The 21,253-nt window shown below is 33.9% G+C and overlaps 1 protein-coding gene across 3 annotated transcripts in view; it reads left to right on the forward strand.

Moving 5' to 3' along the window:
* The first annotated feature begins 570 nt into the window (after window positions 1–570).
* LOC123717678 (filamin-B) overlaps window positions 571–21,253 on the forward strand; it is a 136,459-nt gene continuing 115,776 nt past the window's right edge. For 2 of the 3 annotated variants that reach the window (XM_045673809.1, XM_045673812.1), the window contains exon 1: window positions 571–678. The gene's annotated coding sequence lies outside the window, so the exon portion shown is untranslated. Of the gene's footprint in view, window positions 679–1,444; window positions 1,463–21,253 lie in introns of those variants that run through there. The other variant, XM_045673811.1, reaches the window with a different exon arrangement.

Raw genomic sequence — 21,253 nt, forward strand, 5'->3', positions numbered from 1 at the left:
GAAATTGTTTAAAATGTGTATACGAAATTGTGTAATATTAATGTAGTTGTTCCCTTGGAAGATGTTGGGCTTTGGGATGGGATGCTACTTGTGTGGACACGTTTGCCCCGTCTCACCTCCGTCGGACAAGCAAAAAAGCTAAATATTAATTAATATATTGGGCCGTGTGGTTCAAGAGCACAAGCGTTTATTAAACACTTAAGTTGGCACCTGGTAGATAGTTCCGGTGAGCACAGAGCTGGTGCTTTTCTCAACCAATAAGTATAGCAATACAGCGAGGAAGTACTGACAGCGTTAAAGGTACACTGCCACAGGGATCAAACTTTTAAGGTTAAGAAAATTGTAAATACTGTATATTAGATTGTAATCATTACTAATAAACAACATTTACAATTAGTATTTGAAACTAAACAACGGTATTTGCATAAAAATCCCTCAAGTAAGGTAATGTCTATCGAAGTACAATTATATTTACACGCATGCGCACACCATAAAGAAACTCAGCGCAGTGGTGCAGCGCATTTACGCTATATACGAGATACGAGTTACGACCTACTCCTGCGCAACCTCTTACCTCAGTGTGCGTTTAACAGCCTTCGACATTACACGCGTTTTGTGTTTGTTAATTCGTGTTTTGTGTATCATGTGTTGTTTTGTGTTTTCTTATAATGGAATTAGGTATGTAGTTATTCCATAGATTATAGTTTCAAGTTGAATCTAAGTTGTGTAACTTAAGAGAAAATATATACGCTTATTTGTATTATGACATCATCAAGATCGCCCACAGTATGCTTTAAGGTTGTGTGAAAAATTTACGTAAATTGTTGAACAAGTTTCGATTGATAAATTTGTTGAATTATCTCGTAATTGACGAAGTTCTAAGTACATTAGCATGATACCAGCTTAACTTTAGACGTACTTAGTCAATTAAATTGTCGAATTGAACATTGATTGATCTGGGCGTAACTTAATTTAATTTTAACAAAATTTTACGTAGAACTTTTGCTTTGGATTACCTTATTATTTATTAAACTTGACCACTGAATTATTTTTAAATAATATACACATTCGTCTTATTCAAATACAAATAACATATACAATTTATAATTAAAATGTTTATGAATTACATAGTGTCCGACGTTATGTTAGCTATTGATTATGTAATACACACGAAGTATGATTTAATATATAATGTATTCATATAGGTAGCATTACACTCATGAACTATATTGCCAGTTCTCAAATTAAAAGCGTAGAAAAATGGCAAGAAACTCTCCACTACTCTTTTCAATGAAGATGCAATATGGAGCTGTGAACTCCACCTGATTTGGTGATAACACTCGTTCGGGATCAAACAGTTATAAAAATCGACGCATGTCTCGCATTGAAGATGACCTACATCTTAAAAAGGCAGAGGCAGAGACGATGCGAACTTGGCGAAACTGATTGACTGACACATAAGGTAAGATCATTTGGCCGGTCACCAACCAGATGGACCGATGAGAGAAGCGCTGGGCAAAACCGGTGGAAACACATTGTCCGCTCCAGATGTTTTCTTGATGACCATGCTGAGACATGAGCCATGACCAAGAAGAGAGATAAATTCCTATAATCATATACACTGTGATGAAAGGACTCCATGACTGAGTTTCAGATACTAGACCTAACGCCAACTATGACTTCTTTTCTGTATCTTATTTTACCTTCTGTATGTTCCTGACTCACTAGATTTAAAATGCCTGCTGAAAGATGAATCCGGATTTCGTACTCATGGTTGTGATATAACAACACTTCCACCATCAAACTAAAAGATTATATAATAAATACTAATTCCATTTTACATAGAGAATTTTCTGTAATCGCTTTTTCCGTAACGAAATTAAATTTTCATGATAATCATATTCATAATTGTATTGAGATTTATTTTTGAAGTGAAATTTCTTTATTAGCGTTCGAAAAAAATTTAGCATCACATTTTTCGGTTACACGTCACAATTTTCCGTTACACGTTTTCTTGTTCCTACCATGGTTGATTCAAAGAGATTCAAAGCTATTAATAAGAAAAATATTTAATAACGATAACAATGATAGTAATAATTCTATTACAATTAATTAAATTCTGTAATAATCTTAGTACTAATAAGGTAAAATTAAATAATTATATCATGTCTATGATAATAAAAGCCTTTATCTAATTTCACTTTATTTAACCATTTTCTGTAAAGTTGCATATAGTAGATCATTTTTAAAATTATAAGACACTTTTTCATTTGTATGTGTTGTTTTTGTCCAAAAGAAATGTCTCCGTGTCTTCGTCAATGCGTATCAATAAGTTTCACTTCTTACGTGTACACACGTAGTAGGTACACGCACACATTTTTTTATTATTATTATTAAGTTAAAACATCCTACGAACTTTTAAGTTCCGTGTCTTAGGGTGAAATTCTAAAACGACACAGCGTGTATGTCAAGGATGAGTGGTGCTTGTGCGACTCTTATCCCAGTTCGATCCCAAGCCCAACCAATAGATTTTCTATTTGCGCATTTACCAAGTACGGTGAAGGAAAACCATCGCGAGAAACCTGCCTGTGTCAGACACAGAAGGATGATATAGGATATTACTTGTGCCATCCTACTCTATACAGAATGTTCTAGATTTTAATTTCTCTACTATTATTGGTATTACTGTTTACTTTAATTTCAATAAAAAATGAAAAAAAGAATCAAGCCGGTTTCCTCACGATGTTTTCCTTCACCGTTCGAGCTAATGTTAAATGCGCACATAGAAAGACAGTCCATTGGTGCACAACCGGGGATCGATCTTACGACCTCAGGGGTGAGAATCGCACGCTGGAGCCAATAGGCCAACACTACTCCTTTAACATTTTAATTTTAATAACTATTCAAAATCGTATATCAGGCACAAAATGCTGGCAACCAACTTGCATATTAAAAAAGAGTTCACATTACAGACATAGAAATCTGAGGCCCAGTTCTAAAACGGTTGAAGCGACACTGGGTGTTATGTAACTAAATCCAGACTGAGTCTTGCTTGTGAATACGTCTTTGATTATGTACCTATAGGTAATTACAATAATATCAGTCTTTGACAGCTACTATATGCTATACACGTATTCCAATCGAACGATATCCATCTATTTAGTTTCGAATACGGCCACGGACTGGTTCTTTAGTTTATTAATGCTATGGGAATATACTCCTGTATGCCAATATCTAACACGTTGACATACGAGAGTCATACTTAAATCTGGACTCCGAATCTCTGCTATAAGATTTGTTAATCGCGACCAAACCATTTTTATATAATTCATTCATTCAATATTGTTCTATTGTCAAATTTCACCAAGTTTTCAGTATATTTTGGCCAAAATATAAGCACTGCAGACATATTTAAAAATATAATTATCAAGCAAATATTATTTGAGAGTGTAGAACTGAATGAAGAAAATAATAAATAAACGACATTTATTTCAGAGACTTTACTTATTTTATTTATATATTTATTAACACATCGTTGTATAAAAAATGTAATAAAAAGACACAAATAAAAAGGAGGACAACTGGCGGCCTTACCGCTTTCGACAAATCTCTTCTAGGCAACTATCGTGAGAAAAAAAAGTTAACAAGAAGATTTAGACAAAACTAAAATAGGTTCAAAAAAATAAACTAGTAAAGGACACATGAAAAATAAAAAGTGCACATGAATCACGATAATATTAGATCACTTAAATATATTTATATCTTCTCTTCATTCCATGGTGTGTGTGCTCTTTTTTGACAAAAGCTTCCAAACCATTTCTGTCTGCACCGTACAACTGCCTGCCTGCTTATGTAAATCTAGTCTGACCATGGGCACCAGTTTAACACTTTGTTTCTGCTTTTATTATGTGCTCCACCCATTTCCACTTAAGTTTTTTTATTATATCATTGTGACCTCTGCTACAGATGGAATGATTTTGTTCAATAGTAGTTTTTAACCAATAAATATGGAATAACTAACCAGGCCTAGCGAGGTAGTTATCAAGTATGTAAACTTGTCTTGGCTTGTCTGTAAACGGCTTGCTGTCTTTTACAAATAAAGATTTATTTTACTAATTATATGGATTTTGTATACTGTAAAATCAAGTACTGTATACAATTTTTTTAACCTAATAATAAAAATTATTAAAAAGAAATCTAAACAAATTTAAAAAGTTTGGTCCCTGTGGCAGTGTACCTTTATTATATAAGACATCTTTTATTATATCATCTGAAACAATTTTTTAACATATTGAATGTTTTGTGATGTGTGTTAAACGTTACGTCATTATCTGTATTTAATTACATCATTTCCCGTTTAGCGCCAGACGCTTAGTACGTAATATAACGTACTAGGGCACTAGGGCCATTTTTGTCTTCTCTGAGTAAGAATATTAACCTTAGGAAAGGACCTGAACCTTTGAAATACGGAAGTTTCTAAATTTTAACTTTTCTAATGTTATTTTTAAATAATTGTTAAAGTACATACACCGTCGCAGTGGTGTTAATAATATGCTGTATGTTAAGATATTATTACCATCATTAAATATATGTTAAGATAGTTGGAAATAAATAAAAACAGTAAAAATTTACGAATATTTATTTATTCAATTTTACCACAGCATATATAATAAACATAAAAAAATCTACGGTTTATGTTACAATTTCCTTATCTAAAATGTTTGACAATTTAGCTAAACATAAATGTTACAAGAAAAATACAATTAAAATACATAATACAAGATAAAATTAAAATACCAGAATTTTGTTAAGGAGAATAAAAATTACCACCAAATAAGCATCTTAAGTTCGAAAAAGGCACTTAGCAATGATTTCGTAAAATGATAATCAGCCCAATAGTATATGAACTCAGGATAAGTACTGTTTAATCTGTTATAATCGCGTAGAATTAACGAATTTAAAACGTCTATGTTCAACGGTCACTTCCGAATCTATTTGTATAACCACACATATATATGTTATACAATTGAAGGTAATGGTAAATATTTAATTTAAATTGAATGTCAAATGCCAGGGGAACTTGTATTCCATTAAATATTAGACAAATACACTAAACACCATCTGCAATAGACAATAGTTTTGCTTAATAATTTTTACCTCTTCAATAACACTAAAAATTACTAACAAAAACATTCTTATAATATTCATTACTATTAAACAGAACTTCTGAAATATTTTAACATTACATTTTAAAATTAAGCTTATTTTAACAAAATGCAAAAGTACTTTATAGATATGGAAACAAAAGATGTAACTTTGAGTTCAAAACTTTTGATCAAAATGGCAAAACTAAAGTTAGTTTGACTTTCCAGCTTTCTAGACTTAAATTTACTACTACTATATACTATGTGTGGTGTGTTTTACGTTCCCTCATAGCGGATACAAACAAAGGAACCAGATACTACATACTACTTTTTAAGCGCTGAAGTTACGTTCGTGATTTGTTTTTAATATGTAAGGTGATGCTTCTGTGCGTGACACACGCCGTCGACTTGTTGTCTAAGGCATGTCGGCTACCTCACGATGTTTTCCTACTCCGTACGAAAGAGTCTTAAATGCGCCCATTGACAGCAAGTTCATTGGCTTTATCAGCAGTACATAGTGAGAGAACTTTTAGGTTTTTTTAATGTAATAGGAGGCAAACGGGCAGGAGGCTGACCTGATGTTAAGTGATACCGCCGCCCATGGACACTCACATTGCAAGATGCTCGCAAGTGCATTGCCGGCCTTTTAAGAATTGGTACGCTCTATTCTTGAAGGACCCTAAGTTCGGAAACACTTCAGTTGGCAGCTGGTTCCATATAGTGGTGGTGCGCGGCAAAAACTGCCTTAGAAAACGCTCAGTTGTGGAACGACGGACGTCGAGGTGATACGGATGGTATTTCGGATTTTGCCTTGACGTCCGATAACTGGCTTATTATAAAATTTCTGAAAAATACTGTTAAAGAATACTGAAAAAAATGCACGCGAAGCTTCAACAACAACTTGAAGTATTGACAACAATTATAAATAACTTGACTGTATTATTATAATGAAAATGATATTTGAAAGCCAATTTTGTATGATTGTGCGGATGTAAATGTATTCGAAATGTTTTAATTACGAAAGCAAGTACAGCACTACTAGAATAGATGTAAGATATTTATTAATTAGTATTTCGCTGTATACTACCATATATGGGCATGCGTCAAGGCATGAATCAGTGACTTATTAGTCACTTGTGTACATTGAATAAGTCAAGAGATGTTTACGGATATCAATACAGGAAACCGCAATAAAGGATTCCGCCTCTGATAAAAGAGCGGCAAAGCTTAAATACAGAGTTAGGGAAGAAACCAAAATGTATTTAATCCTATTGTCAACAAAGTCTAAAAGTGCGGGCGAGATGAACTGGCAAGAAATTCTTCGCCAAGTTTTGAGTCATACAAATTGCCATCAATGTTTGAATCACTCCAAGGATTAGGATCGTTTAAAGTAAGAAATTAAATATTTCGGACATATGCTACCTGAAAACCTAACACATAATATCGATATTGAACGGGAACTTAGGGCGGTGGCAGCCAGAGGTAATATGTTGGCTCGTAGATTTGTTCGTTGTAAAAAACAAGTGAAAATCACAATTTTCGAGGCGTATTGTCAAAACTTATACACGAGTAATCTATGGGTCGACTATACTGTCAGGTCGCTAACTGCCATGCGTGTTCAATACAATGTTTTTAGGATACTCTTGGGATTGCCTCGTTTCTGCAGTGCTTCGGAGATGTTCGCCCAAGCCCGAGATTTCTGGGCTATTATTAGAATTAAAACATGATCTCTGTTGAGCCATGTACCGGGTAGTTGAAACGCCATCTTGTAGGCTGTCGGCGACTATCATGAGGAATTTTGTGCGTACACTTGTCGGTACAGATCGACTGGTGTATGCATAGATTTCTTCATGAGTTTTATGTTTAGCTTTTTAATAACAATATACTAACACTAGTCTTTAAGTTTATGCTAACATAATGATGGATTATTTTATCTGAACAAATAAATAAATAATAATAATAAAAGGTGGTCAAATTTATAAAAATTGTTATTGATTAATTTACATTGAACGAGAGCTTTGAATTTCTTTAGTGATGATATTCTATCAAACACACTTCCAGAGAACCTTCCAGCGCCTCCTGTCTGTACCACCTCGGACTGGTAGTAAATGAATTTATTTAACATCTCCGTTGACGTTCATAAGTGTACTTGGTTAACTATGAATATTTTATAGTGAGTTTGAGATTGAAAAATCCAGAGGACGCACGATTTGGATTGGGAGACGTTGTCACAAATCTTTGGAAAGTAAATGCATTGTTTCTGTAACAATGAGTCAAGACGAGGCTTATGGAATACAATATACAATTCAAAACATTTAGTAGTTAAGATAAACGGCCGCCTAAATAGATGAAACTATTAATTGTCAATTTACATTAATTTTCCATATCTCGACCTAAATGTTTATAGTTATAATAACTCAATTAAAACTAACGAGAGTTAGTATTCAAAAGGGTTTTCGCGTTCTAGTTCGCTTGGTTTTGTGCATATTGTGTAGGTAAGGTTTCCGGTTCAATTATTATATTTACTCGGTTAGATGTAGACTTCGATATTAATAATATCGCTGTTTATTTATAGTATATAAAAATATTATTTACATTCTGGTAGGATGAAGTTTTTCCTTAGTTTTTCTACGTAAAACGACGAATATTCACGACATTTGTCCCATATTAATTTAATCATTATTTTTATGTAATTATATTTTCTTAACTATACATTGTTTCTCTCAATATTATTACATACAATAGGGCCGTATACATGCAATATAGTATAGTATCATTGTTGGCGACTCATAAATAAAAATAGAAATACATTATAAGTTAGATAAGAATATTGTTAGCGTCCGTATAAATGTAATTGAATCTGAGTTGTAAGTTAAAGAGTAATATTGTTGGCGGCTTATATATAGAAATTAAGTATGAGTTATAAGTTAGGTAAATTTATATAATTTTAGTTAGAAATATGGTTTAAATAAATGACGAAAATGCTTCGCCGAATAAAAGGGTCGCGCAGCTCTCGTCGCGGTATACTGTTGTAGTACCTAAGCTCGGCGCATTTACGCAAATTCCCTTTCCTCTTGCCTCGACAACGAACTGGGACCCACGACTAACAAAACAAATTCTTAATATTCCTAAATTTATTCATTTTAAATAAGGATTATTTAATGTTTCTGTGGATTTTCGTTTATCACTTTAAATACATGTGAATGTTAAGTAGTCTTAGAATAAAAAAAAACACTACATTCAATTATTTGGTGGTAGCACTGCGCTGACTCGCATTATTGCGTTGCAGAGCCAGAGCAGCGCCAACTCTGGAAGCACTGGTACCTACTGATGCATATACAGACATAAAGCTGGGTTCATACCAACGTTACGAGGTGTAATTTAACATTCGCATCGAGCATGTTAAGCTGTGTTCTAAAATCTGTCTTCAATATTTGTTCTCGCTTGAACTGTGCGATCCATATCCTCTCAGGCAAGATGTTGGACAGAGAGGTTATGTTGGGATCTTTGTTTCTACTAAATTGTTAATCCAAACTGGTTCTTCTTTGTATTTTTCTATAAAATACAGAGTTCTCTATTGACTCCCTTCGCTTTTTCAAGAAATGATACCAGAGGAAAGACGTGTACTCGTGTGCTCGTGACGCTGGCTTCTCCGTAACACGTACTAACTGCACGAATGCTCGCTGTGTAATTTCACGTTCAACACACCAACTATGCCAACAACTCAGTTTTGTATCGCGCAGCCTGGACATACAACGACCACTATTTAAGCCTTGACCTGTTTCAGCTATCGCGGAATATGGTTAAAACGAGTTTTAAGAATATCCATAGCTCTAAATCATGAGTACACCCCACATGCACACCTTCACGTACATACGCAATAAGATAATAATAATCAATGGCCTTACAACCTTTTCAGGTCTGGGCCTCAGATTTCGGTATCTGTTTAATGATTATTTGTTAATCGATTCGATTCAAGATTCGAGGCAAGTTTGTGCCTTCTGTGCCTGACGCACGCCGTCAACTTTTTGGGTCTAAGGCAAGCCAGTTTCCCCACCATGTTTTCACCGTTCGAGCGAATGTTAAATGAATGTCATAGAAAGAAACTCCATTGGTGCAAGTCAAGTGCCGAAGCCACTACGCCAACACAACACACAACACTGCTCACGGACATACATACCCTCACTTTTACACTATCACACAATACAGCTAAATTAGGCAGTACTTAGTATAATTGAATAATTTTTTGTACATTGTTTTCCTTCTGTTGTAATTTAACATTTTTGTGTATATTATGTTTTTCATCTTGGGTATATGTTTTGTATAATACTACTTAATACTTAATTCTACTTTACAGTGCAAAATATCCTGCTATGGAATACCTAACCAATTTATATCAGAAGAGCTCAGTCTTTAAATTTATTACAAATTTTCTTTTTGATCATTTTTCTTCTGTCTTGTAATTAGCTACTTATGTATATTAATTGTGACGCATTAACCCTTGGATTAGCTTGTATATTTAGTATATCTTTTTTTATTATTCTTTTACACTTCTGTTCACCCTCTGTACGAAGTGTGTATATGAGTTTCTTTTTTTTATTGTTCCATTAAGGGTTACCTGGAAGAAATCGCTTGTTAGCGATAATGCTGCCTGTGCCTAGTTACTTATGTAATCTTAACTCTAATTTCATATGATTTTTTTGTATGAGGTAAGGAAATGTAAGAATTCCAAAATCATTGAGATTACAACGAAGCGATTACATACCTTATTCAAAAAAACTTGTCTTATTGTTTGAATTCCTGTCTTTCTCTGTCAAATTGCAATTACGCAACGATATATCAGTTAAAAGGTTACAATAAAATAATGGTTTGTTTAAATTCTGGTACAGTCTTGCCATTTTAATAATTTTATCGTTAAGGTATAAAACATTTGTAATAGTTTTTATTTACACTGCGCCTCAGGTCTTGTGTACGTTAAACCGCGTGTCGGAGGTGCTTCGTAAATTATTTATGTAATTACATGTTCGCAAACAAACTCCTTATACACTCTGATTAAATTTGTATTAATTAATGCTTAAGTAGGATAACATCTGAACGTACGTAACGTTAATAATAAAAATGTGTGCGTGTACTAGTGTACACACGTAAGAAGTGAAACTTCTTTATGACCTTATTCTTCGAAAAATGATCTTCTATGTACAACTTTACAGATATTGGTTAAATAAAGTTAATTAGATAAAGTTTAGCAAAATGCTTTTATTATCATAGATATGAATACAAATAATACAATTATTACATTTTACCTTATTACTACTAAGATTATTACAGAATTTCATTAATTGTAATAGAATTATTACTATCATTGTTATCGCTATTATATATATTTTTATAGCTTCGAATCTCTTCGAATCAACCGTTGTAGGGACAAGATATGGCGAGTAACGGAAAAATGTGACGCGTAACCGAGAAATGTGACGGTATTTTTTTATTATTACAATAAATGATAATAATAAGGTAAAATGAAATAATTGTATTGTTTGTATGCATGTATATGATAAAAAAATCTTTTAGTTAAACATTATCTAATTTAACTTTATTTAATCAATTTCTGTAAAGTTGCATATACTTAGTAGAATTTTTTTCGAAAAATAAGGTCATAAAGAAGTTTCACTTGTTACGTGTGTACACTAGTACACGCACAGAGATTTTTTTGTGTTGTCACGTCAACTATATCTACGTTTGTCAGCCATATCATAACATTACAAATTTAAATTTAAATAAAACTACTCAAAGTACACTAATAATAAATGTCTTTTTGAAACTTAAAATTTATGAATGTTAACATTGACAGTTACTTAATCAAGTTTTCAACAAGAAGACATCCACTTCCTTTTATGCAGCATATTCTGGATAAGTCATTTACAATTTGAAATTTTGTTGCAAAGGATCGTGAATATTAAAATCTCGTGTCATATTCGTGGATGTACTACTTGGAACATGTAAACAGATTTGTTTAGACAAGGTTAGGTAGTTAAGTGTTTCACGTTTTTAGTTGATTAGACCAGACAAAAATCAATTAGGGAAGGCGTTCTCATAGTAAAAACGTAGTTAATTAAATTAGCAATAAATCAATAGCGCTACAACCTTTTTAGGTCCTGTTTCATGTTCCAATCTAATAGGCAAGTTGGTGATCAGCCTCCTGTACGCACGCCGTCGACTTTTTGGGTCTAAAGCCGGTTTCTTCACGGTGTTTTTCTTGTTAGAGCCAATGTCAACCGCGCACATAAATAAGTCAAGGTGTAGAGCCGGGGAGCGAACCTACCACCTCGGAGATGAGAGTCGCACGCTAAAGCAGCTAGGCTAACACTGCTAGATGTACCACACCTAATATGATGAAATGTGGAAAAATTTTATCATAACGGACAATGTTAATCTCGGCATACTTAAATCTGGACGACTTCTAGTGTGTCTTATCTCAATCTTACACCCTTAAGATGGCGGTGGAGCTGATGTGTTTTTATTTAACAGCAGAAGGCTTTGAATGTACCCCACACTCACCTCGTTGGTGATTGAATTCTTCGCCTTCTATCATTAAATTCAAAGATTAGCGCTCAGGTTTTATACTAAAAATCGTTAAAAAATTGAAACAAAATGAGCAATATATAATCGATTACTATAGAGTATTTATCCATAATACATTAATACAAGTTATGAAACTCAGATAATTTTAGGATATTTTTTCGAATTTGGCGTCAAGTTCGTTTATTTAATGTAACATGAGTGATACACAGAAGGCTCGCTTGCCTTTAAAGAATTGGTACGCTCTTTCAAGGACCCTAAATCGAATTGGTTTAGGTATACATCAGTGAACAGCTGGTTATACATAGTTGTGCTGTTTTTCAAGGCAATTTTTGCCGCGCACCACCGCTATGTGGAACCAGCTGCCCACTGAAGTATTTCCGAACCAATTCGACTTAGGGTCCTTCAAGAAAAGAGCGTACAAATTCTTAAAAGGCCGGCAACGCACTCGCGAGCCCTCTGGCATTGAGAGTGTCCATGGGCGGCGGTATCACTTAACATCAGGTGAGCCTCCTGCCCGTTTGCCCCCTATTTTATAAAAAAAAAAAAAAACTGCCACGCTTAAAATAGTCAAATGAAAGTTCATCGATTTCGTTTGACCATCCTTGTAGTCAAGTATATAGATAGGTTTACAATTGTAGCCAGTACATCTTCATCACTCTGATTGAGTCACAGACGGAGGAGCTATGCTACACACAAAATCAGGTCGAATTGATAACCTGCTGTTAGTGAATGCCATGTGTAGATTGTCGTACATCTAGTAGGTTTAGTACTTATTAGATCTATTGCTAATTTTAGATGTAGGTGTGATTTATGGCGTGTTAATGTAGGCGTCGCCCACCTGTATCGGAAGTATTTTTTACTTGAATATATTATCAGATGTTACGAAATAAACCAACCAAAGATATCTGCTATCGTCATACTGTCGAATACATTATTAACATAACGTTTCAAGTGCTTTTCAGCAGCTGTAAGCGAGGGACTGTCACTTTGTGTTGTCTATGATTGATGTGAGATAGTAAAAATATAAATAAAGCAATCGTTTGTCAAAGGGACCTCAGCACAGTATTCTAAATATTAAACGAATTAAGAAAATACAATAGTCAAGTATACCAAGCAATTGCAATGGTGGGCGGGACACGTGGCCATCTTAAAGCATATCAAAGTAGAAGATGGACAAACGTGTCCATCTTCTCATCTCCATCCATCTCACTTAAGGAGTAGCTAACGGCGCAAAGGACGAGGCCAAATGCATTGGTAGAACGACCTTTAATTCCTTCCTTCCTAAGGTCCTTCAAGAAAATTATTAAAAGGCCTGCAATGTACGAGCCTTCTGGCAATGTGACTGACCATGGGTGGTATCACTTGACATCAGGTGAACCTCCTGCTAGTTTACATTACATAAAAATAAAAAGAACTTGCTCCAGGTAGCTTGCGTTAGTGGAAATGGTTTACCTTAATAGAAGTCCATACCTGTAAAGATTTAATCATAATGTTTATTTTATACTCTATATATATTATATAGTAACTAAACATATATACAATGTGTTTTAAAGTAAATCCTTCTTCAACCCTTTTAAATAATTACGAATTACTTGTGATATTACAAAATCATTCATAACTTTTATATTACGTATATTTAGGTAATGTGCGTGTATATGTATAATAAGTATAAAAAAATGTGTTTGTGTTTTTGTAAACATTCTTATTAATATGTAATTGATTTTAAGAGGAAATTATTGGCATTTTGATATATGATATTGTGTTCTTCAAATGTCACACTAACACATCTATTGCCTCAAATATAATTTGAACGTTGTTTGCAAAATTAACTACTTAGTGAGGAACTAACTTGATGTGTCAGTCCCTCTCACAATTCTTCATAAGTAATTGGTTTAATTAAAAGAAGTTTTAAATACTGTAAAACTAATATTGCTTTACGAGAGTATAATGTCTGTTTCATTCTCCGAATCGTTAGTAGTGATCGCTCAATTTCTTTGTTCAAAGAAACTCAGACTTGCAATATTGAAGCAATTTCATCAACATTAAGGGAGGTGGAAAACTAGTTGGAACTTCGGCTGCTTAGAGACGGAACTTTATAAAGAGTTCAGAGTAAATGATTTTCAGAAAGAGGTTTCTACATTTATATGCACATTTATAAACATTATAAGTAGGATTTCAATATTTTGATGTTTTTGTGAATAACAATCAAATATACAGTATATATGTCGCAGTAAAGTAGTTAAATCAGAGAGTTAATTGAATCTCTAATCTGATAGTTGATTAAAAATACATATTTAATCTTGTTAAAAAAGTTCCGTCAGACAAGTGAGTGCACGAAACGTTTCTTGACGACTAACTGCTTTATTTAAATCAAAATGCTAGCGACTTGATTGAATATCGATATTTAACCAACTATCTAGAGATTCAATTAATCTTTCTGATTAACTACTTTACTGCGACATATACAATTTTTAACCTAATAGAAATAATTAAACATTAATAAAAATACAATTAAAACAAATTAAACAGGTTTGTTCCCTGTGACCGTGTACTTTTAACGCTGGCAGCATTTCCTCACTGTATAGCGATCTTTTTTTGTTCTTAAATATTAAATATTTTAATTCGTACGAATGATATACTTCCTTTTTTATTTGGGAAACAGTTTACGGAAGCAAATATATGATTTATATGTAGGATTTTGTTTGAATAACTTTGACCGATAAAAAATTGATTTTCTATAAAGGCTAACAAAATAAATGCAAGGCGATTACCTTGTATTATATTTTATACGCACGGCTGTTAGCGAGCAGGAGTACTACCTAATCATAAGTGATTCGGTCGCCCATGACCAACGACTAACGAGTAGGTACAATGCCATAAAGCACGAAAAGCACAAAAACAACTGGCCTATTAAGAAATAATCATGAAAACTGATACCGAAGTCTGAGAACGTTTACATTGTTGGATTTCAGCCAATTATATAACTGTTTTTACAAATTACACCTTCCCAATCCAGTACAAAACAGGGAGAAAAACGTTCGGAGATAAATATTTAAAGTCAAGTCATCAGTTAGTTATATCATAATGTTCATTGTTTCTTTCCCGAAATCTTGAACGCTGACTAACAATTTCTTTTGTTCGGAAATTTCTTAGTAAAACAGATTGGGCGAATAAGGCTTGCTTTTCGCTTAAAGGCAGCCAGTTAGACTTGTACTTTTAAATGGAATTTTGTTGTTTAAATAATTATTCTTAGTTTTTGAATAGTTTTGGTTGCTTGATACCGTTTCAGGCATTACCTTTTCAATTGTGTACTGTGTATACTGTGCAACGTGTACAGGCACAGAAGGCCGACTATAGCAACGAACATACACACCCATGTAACCCGCCTCCAATAAATTTCCTAATTTGTTTATGATATTGTTTACAAAATTCGTTCCAGAAATCAAATACAAAGATTGAACATTATTCACTTTTTGATAATGCATATGTATCCTTTTAATCGAATGAAAAATAATCTTCAACCAGTAGTTTTGAGCTTATAGATAAAAATAATAGTATTTAAAAGATCACATTGTCAACTTCCACAGTTAAACTTTAGATTTTTTATAGTTTAGAATAGATTTTCTATGCGTCCTTCTGGTTATGTACGAGTATATCGTAGTATAAATGCTTGTAAAGGAAAGCTCCAGTCTAGACTAGAAATAAACACAATGAGAAGTGTTTTGAAAGCAGATACTTTGCGAGACTAATAAACTAACAGAAATATTATTATTTACGAACAACTTAATTTTATGAGACACATACTTTTTTATTTGGAAAAAAATATTGAACTAACAAAAACATGACTAAATATTGATCCCTGTTTTAATGAGGTGCGAATGCGCTAACGTCAAAGTCAAATTAACTTAATATAGGTAAACAAGCACACTTATGAATGTCAGCAAAGAAGTTAAATTAATTGTAAATTTAAATTTACCCGTCCGCAAGTCAAGGGCAAGTTTCAAGGTCAAGTTTTGGGTCATACAAATTGTTTGGACTGGAGCAAATCAATCCCATGGATTATTACAAAACTTGCCATGGTTGTCGAGCTGTGGGGCTGGGTCAAAAATAATATAAAATATGTTTTTTATGGTATATAAGATACAGACATTACTTATTCCACGTCAATAATTTGAATCAGTAGCCATGCCTACTAATCGGCAAAGAAGACAGAGGGTGTAGGCCGAGAGAAAATCCGGTGTGTAGCGAGACACCAACCACTAAAAACTGAGGTGTTAGGCCCGTCAGACGCCTTGAAGATAGGCCCTCGGGGTTCGCTAGGGTAGAATACCTGGGCTTAAATCCGATATAGAGACTGAGACAAAAAAATATGTTCCTAAGTAAGCTCCCATTATGTTACTGAGATACTAATACGTAATACCTCCTGTTACTGTCAAGCAGCACCCTGCAATTTCTATATCTATAGCGACAAAATAAGTGTTCAATTCTATTTTTTATTTTATTCATAATTACTTCAGATGTACTCAAAAATGTGACTATACACATAAATCTCTTATATTCCATCCTGTTCAATCATAAAACCCCTTCCTATCTCAAAAACGATTTCAAATGTTTGAGAGCCCAGCTAGCTTACGCTCTTCCGAAAACTATATCCTTGAAATCCCATCTCAAAACTATTACTTGGCGAATCCTTTGCGGTCTCTGCAGTGAAGCTATGTTACTTCCCTAACCACTATTCGTTGAGCTCCTTCTCTATCTTTCTATTAATTTCTACTGTACAACCATTAGCTGTTAACTGACCTAAAATTAGTGATTCATGTGTCCTTTTTTTAAATTTGTCCTCATCACTGCGTACATATGTTGCAATTGCTTTGTCTTGTTCTGTTAGTTTTGTCTAATGTCTATATGTCCTATTTTTGCACTTCTTGCTAGGCTTTGTTTAATCATTTTTCTCACAGTGGTTGCTTGGAAGAGAACACTCGATGGCGATGAGGCCGCTCCGTGTATTCCATTTCATTTAATGATGTCAATTGTAATATCTGCAACGAAGTGTTAATAAATAAATAAACATCAATAGTATTAGAATACAAAAATAAATTGTTCATGAATAAAGAGAAGTCTGCAAATCCGGGGTCACACACTAACAATGCTCATTAAATTCCAAAAAGTAATATTATTAACAAATTATTATGTGAAATCGCCGCATAATTGAACAAATATTTCCATTGAAGCTATTTATTAATCGGAAAATGTATGACACTATGTGCATTGTACACGTTGCACCTAACCGAATTCAAAAAACATTGATCCCATGTATTTTTATCTCTACGTGAAATTATCATTCTTTGTCTTTTGGTGCCTCTCAATTACTGGAGATTGACCGTGCCTCGTGAAGCGTATCTTATCCTGTGCCTCCCAGCAACTCTTCCGCTATTCCCATCCAATCGTTAAATTCATTTAATTCTCTTGGACAAAACCTATCAATAGAAATAAGAAATATTCTTGTTAATTTTTTTAGTGCGTTTTGAAGACGTTTCTATTGTTTTTGAAAAACCAAATTATTTACGACCAGTTTAATTAGATAAAGCAGGAAAAACATATCAACTTAAGAAGAATTATGTGAAATCGTCTCTAAAATTGACGAGTGACTACTGTGTTCTTGCTTGGGCGACTTCAATACTGCGAAGTCGTCCAAGCGTAAATATGTGTACAATCTTTCTAGTGCTCAATCCGATTCATTGTGAGCAATAATTCAATATTTAAAAACACCGGTGCCGCGACAACGTTTGAGGTTTGGGCCTCAGATTTCTGTATCTGTTTCGTGATCATTTGTTTTTTTCTAATTGGGTTAGAGAGTCAGTCTCAAGGCATGCCGGAAAGTCGCTGTCTTTCACGGCAAATCGAAAAACCTCAGGTGAAATCAAACCGTGGATCTCATGAGAGTCACATGCTGAAGCATCTTACGATGCAATAATTAATATACATACAAGTGTGTGTGTTAAAAATTGTTGAATCTTGAATAAATCATGAGTCAACTTTAACTCAATATCAACGCAAAATAGACATGACGCTATGCCTAACATATTTTACACCAACATATAATATACATATTCATGTTTGAAACTTATTTTTTACTATATCCGTCATACTAAACATGACATGGGCTTAAATGAAATATACTAGCTACCAGATTTGCACATATATTACAAATATACTGCCTAAGTAAATATTGCCTAAGTTGCTCACAGATAAAGAATTTGTAGTAAGAAGTTGTCACTTCTATATGTAGATGAAATTGTTAAATTTCATCAATTTTTATAATTAATCTCTAATTTACCTTTTTTCACATATGTTTTTTTAATTCAGAAAATGATCAAATACATAATAATTTAAAGCATACACTGTATAATGCTTTCTATCTCATTTTCTCCCACGTAAAATGTTATACATTTATGTGTCTGTCTCTTTTTACCGTCGATTTTTCGTTTCATCGACTTTCAAATCTTAACAATGCTAAAGAATTTGTCACTTCAAAAGCGTTGAGAGAAGAAAGTGCGTTTTTTGTTGGCTGCAGGTTTGCGTTGTGTGTGATGTGTGGTTGTAGGAGTATAAATTTGATTTATTGTACAATTATAAAGTTGAGGTGCAAAAAGGTTTCCTATCGGATATCTTAAGAATGACTAAAGCAATGAAAAAATCAAGTGAAATCAATAACACACAATTCACTTTGAAATTTTTAACTCTATGTAACATTCTTACTTGAGGAGTGTTGGCCTAGCGGCTTTAACGTGCGACTCTCATCCCTGAGGTCGTAAGTTCGAGCCCCGGCTGTGCACCAATGGATTTTCTTTCTATGTGCTCATTTAACACTCGCTCGAACGGTGTAGGAAAACATCGGGAGGAAACCGGCTTGCCGTAGATCCAAAAAGTCGACGGCGTGCGTCAGGCACAGAAGGCTGAAAGGCGATTATCATATCATAATATTTAGTTTTGTGCCGTGTTTTTAAACATTGACTTAGTACATCAACCAAACCATTGTCTAGCAACTGGGGCCAGGTCTTCTTCCACCTGCCACTTTGTCTTGAATGATTAGTTGATATTTTTTTGTTGTTACGTCCTTGTCTTTAATTAGATAAATCACTTAGTGTCGTTGACAGGCGATATTCTACAGGTTGTAGGTGTCAATATGTCTTGAGACCACGTTTCACGTCATTTATACTTGTAACACTAGAAAAAAAAGAATTAGCAAGAAATAAAGTTGTTAACTCGTAGGCTGGTAGAAGGAAGAAGTCGTGGTTGGGGAAAGTATCTGAGTATACCGGCTTCCTATCAACCGAGGAGCTTTTTAGACTAGGGCAAGCTTTAGCAAGAGTGGCACTATAAGAAGATGAGGAAATTTGTCAAACATGTTATATTCTTTCGGAAGCTACTTAAAACTTATTAATCAGCACACGGAAAAAGAAAACAAAAGAACTAAATGCGCGTTGATAAAGGATATACAATTTAAATTCAAAGTGTTCCAATAGATAGGCTTTTAACGTCCAAAGGACGGAAGGTAGCATAGGTATACTGGCATGAAAAGCCAGTATATTTTATTAGATGGGTAGAAGGGTTTTAGTGGACAGAGTAGAAGAGGATCTACTACAGTTGAAATCCAAGCAATTGGCGAGAAGTTGCACTAGACCGAGGAAGGTTGTCGTTTTGGAGGCAAGACACTCTTTGGGTCTCAGAGCCAGCGGTGAGGGTGAGTGAGAAGGCCTTCAGTGAACTAGGACATTTACATTTAATGCGCATTTGCACAGGCCTATACTATAGGCCACCGAAAAAAATGTGTGCGTGTATTAGTGTACACACGTAAGAAGTGAAACTTCTTTATGACCTTATTTTTCGAAAAATGATCTACTATATGCAACTTAACAGAAATTGGTTAAATAAAGTTTAACAAAAGGCTTTTATTATCATAGACATGAATACAAATAATACAATTATTTAATTTTACCTTATTACTACTAAGATTATTACAGATTTTTATTGTAATTTTTGTTATTAATGGCTTCGAATGTCTTCGAATCAACCGTGGTAGGGACAATAAAAAGAAAGGCGCCTAACGGAAAAATGTGACGCGCAACGGAATTATGTGACTCGTAACCGAAAAATGTGACGGTATTTTTTTTACAACGCCGATAAAAAAGTTTCACTTCAATATTTTTTTTAATAAGCGACGTAGTAAGGGCTGTTGCAATATGCATGTGGCGGTGTCCAGGCCACATAGGGCGCATGCATAAGTACCGATGGACCTGCATTCTCCCTGAATGGAGACCTCGGTAGAACAAAACACCGCGCCTCCACCGACTACGTGGACTGACGACATCGTCAAGAAGGTTGGCTCCCAGTGGATACAGAAAGGCAGGACTTACTGGAGGAAACTGGAGAAGGCCGTGCATAAACAGACCAAATAAAGAGACTGATGATGATGATATAAACCACTAACCAAATCGGTAAATTCTTGCTAAATCAAAGTAAATATATGCAAGATGTAGTCTAGTTACTCAAAAACCGGTTTGGAAATTACATCAAGTTCTCAACGTGAATTGTGCAAATTACTATTTGTGAAAACGAGTCATCTGTCATAACGCAGTCACCTTTAATATAATTTATCTATATATATATATTTATTTTCCAACACACAAATACCTACATAATGATAATAATTAACATAAAACTCAAATTAAAAATAATTCATAAAGGTAAACTTATGATCGTCAACAGAAAAGATATTCAATTGATTGTAAATTTACATTTACTAACCGGCGTCCATGCGTCGGTCACTAAAATGGTCCCTAAAATATCGCGAGGGGGCCATGCGTACTTGAATTCGTGTATGCGGTGATGTTAGTTATTTGGTCTATTAAAAAATAATTTATTTATTTATTTTAAAAGCCACACTAACGAAACACATCCAAATACTTACAGAAAACACACGACATATAACAACACGATAGATGCATGTATCAATCATGTCATATTAGTCATCAATAACAAATGTGCACAACATTTAAGGGGAAACAACTTAAACATTAAAAGCAATAGACAAACCAGACCAAAAAATACAAATAATAAATAGGTAATTAAAATTAATTTAAAAGATTGGTCCCTGTGGAAGTACCTTTAATGGCGAAATTTCCGCTGTATTGCGATACTTATTCGTTCAGTGGAGAAATCACAAGCTCTGGAGTCACCGGTACTATCTATTTAGGAATGAAATCAAAGTTGAAGGAAAGACTCTTACATTCATTCTAGATTACTTTAATACAGGAAGTATAAACGACAAAAGTTTAAAGAAAACACTTTTTTACCGGATCGAAGCTTTGTATTATCATAAACTTATAATTATTTTACATAATTTTAATTTTTTTCCGACGTTTCCCGGAGTTGATTTCGACTCAAAATAAATACAGATAATACAACTTTCTCTTGTCCTGTTGTCTTCAGTCACCGTGACCGCTGCATGCGAAACGTCGGAAAAA

This window comes from Pieris brassicae, chromosome 13 (assembly GCF_905147105.1).
Source record: "Pieris brassicae chromosome 13, ilPieBrab1.1, whole genome shotgun sequence".
NCBI lineage: Eukaryota > Metazoa > Arthropoda > Insecta > Lepidoptera > Pieridae > Pieris > Pieris brassicae.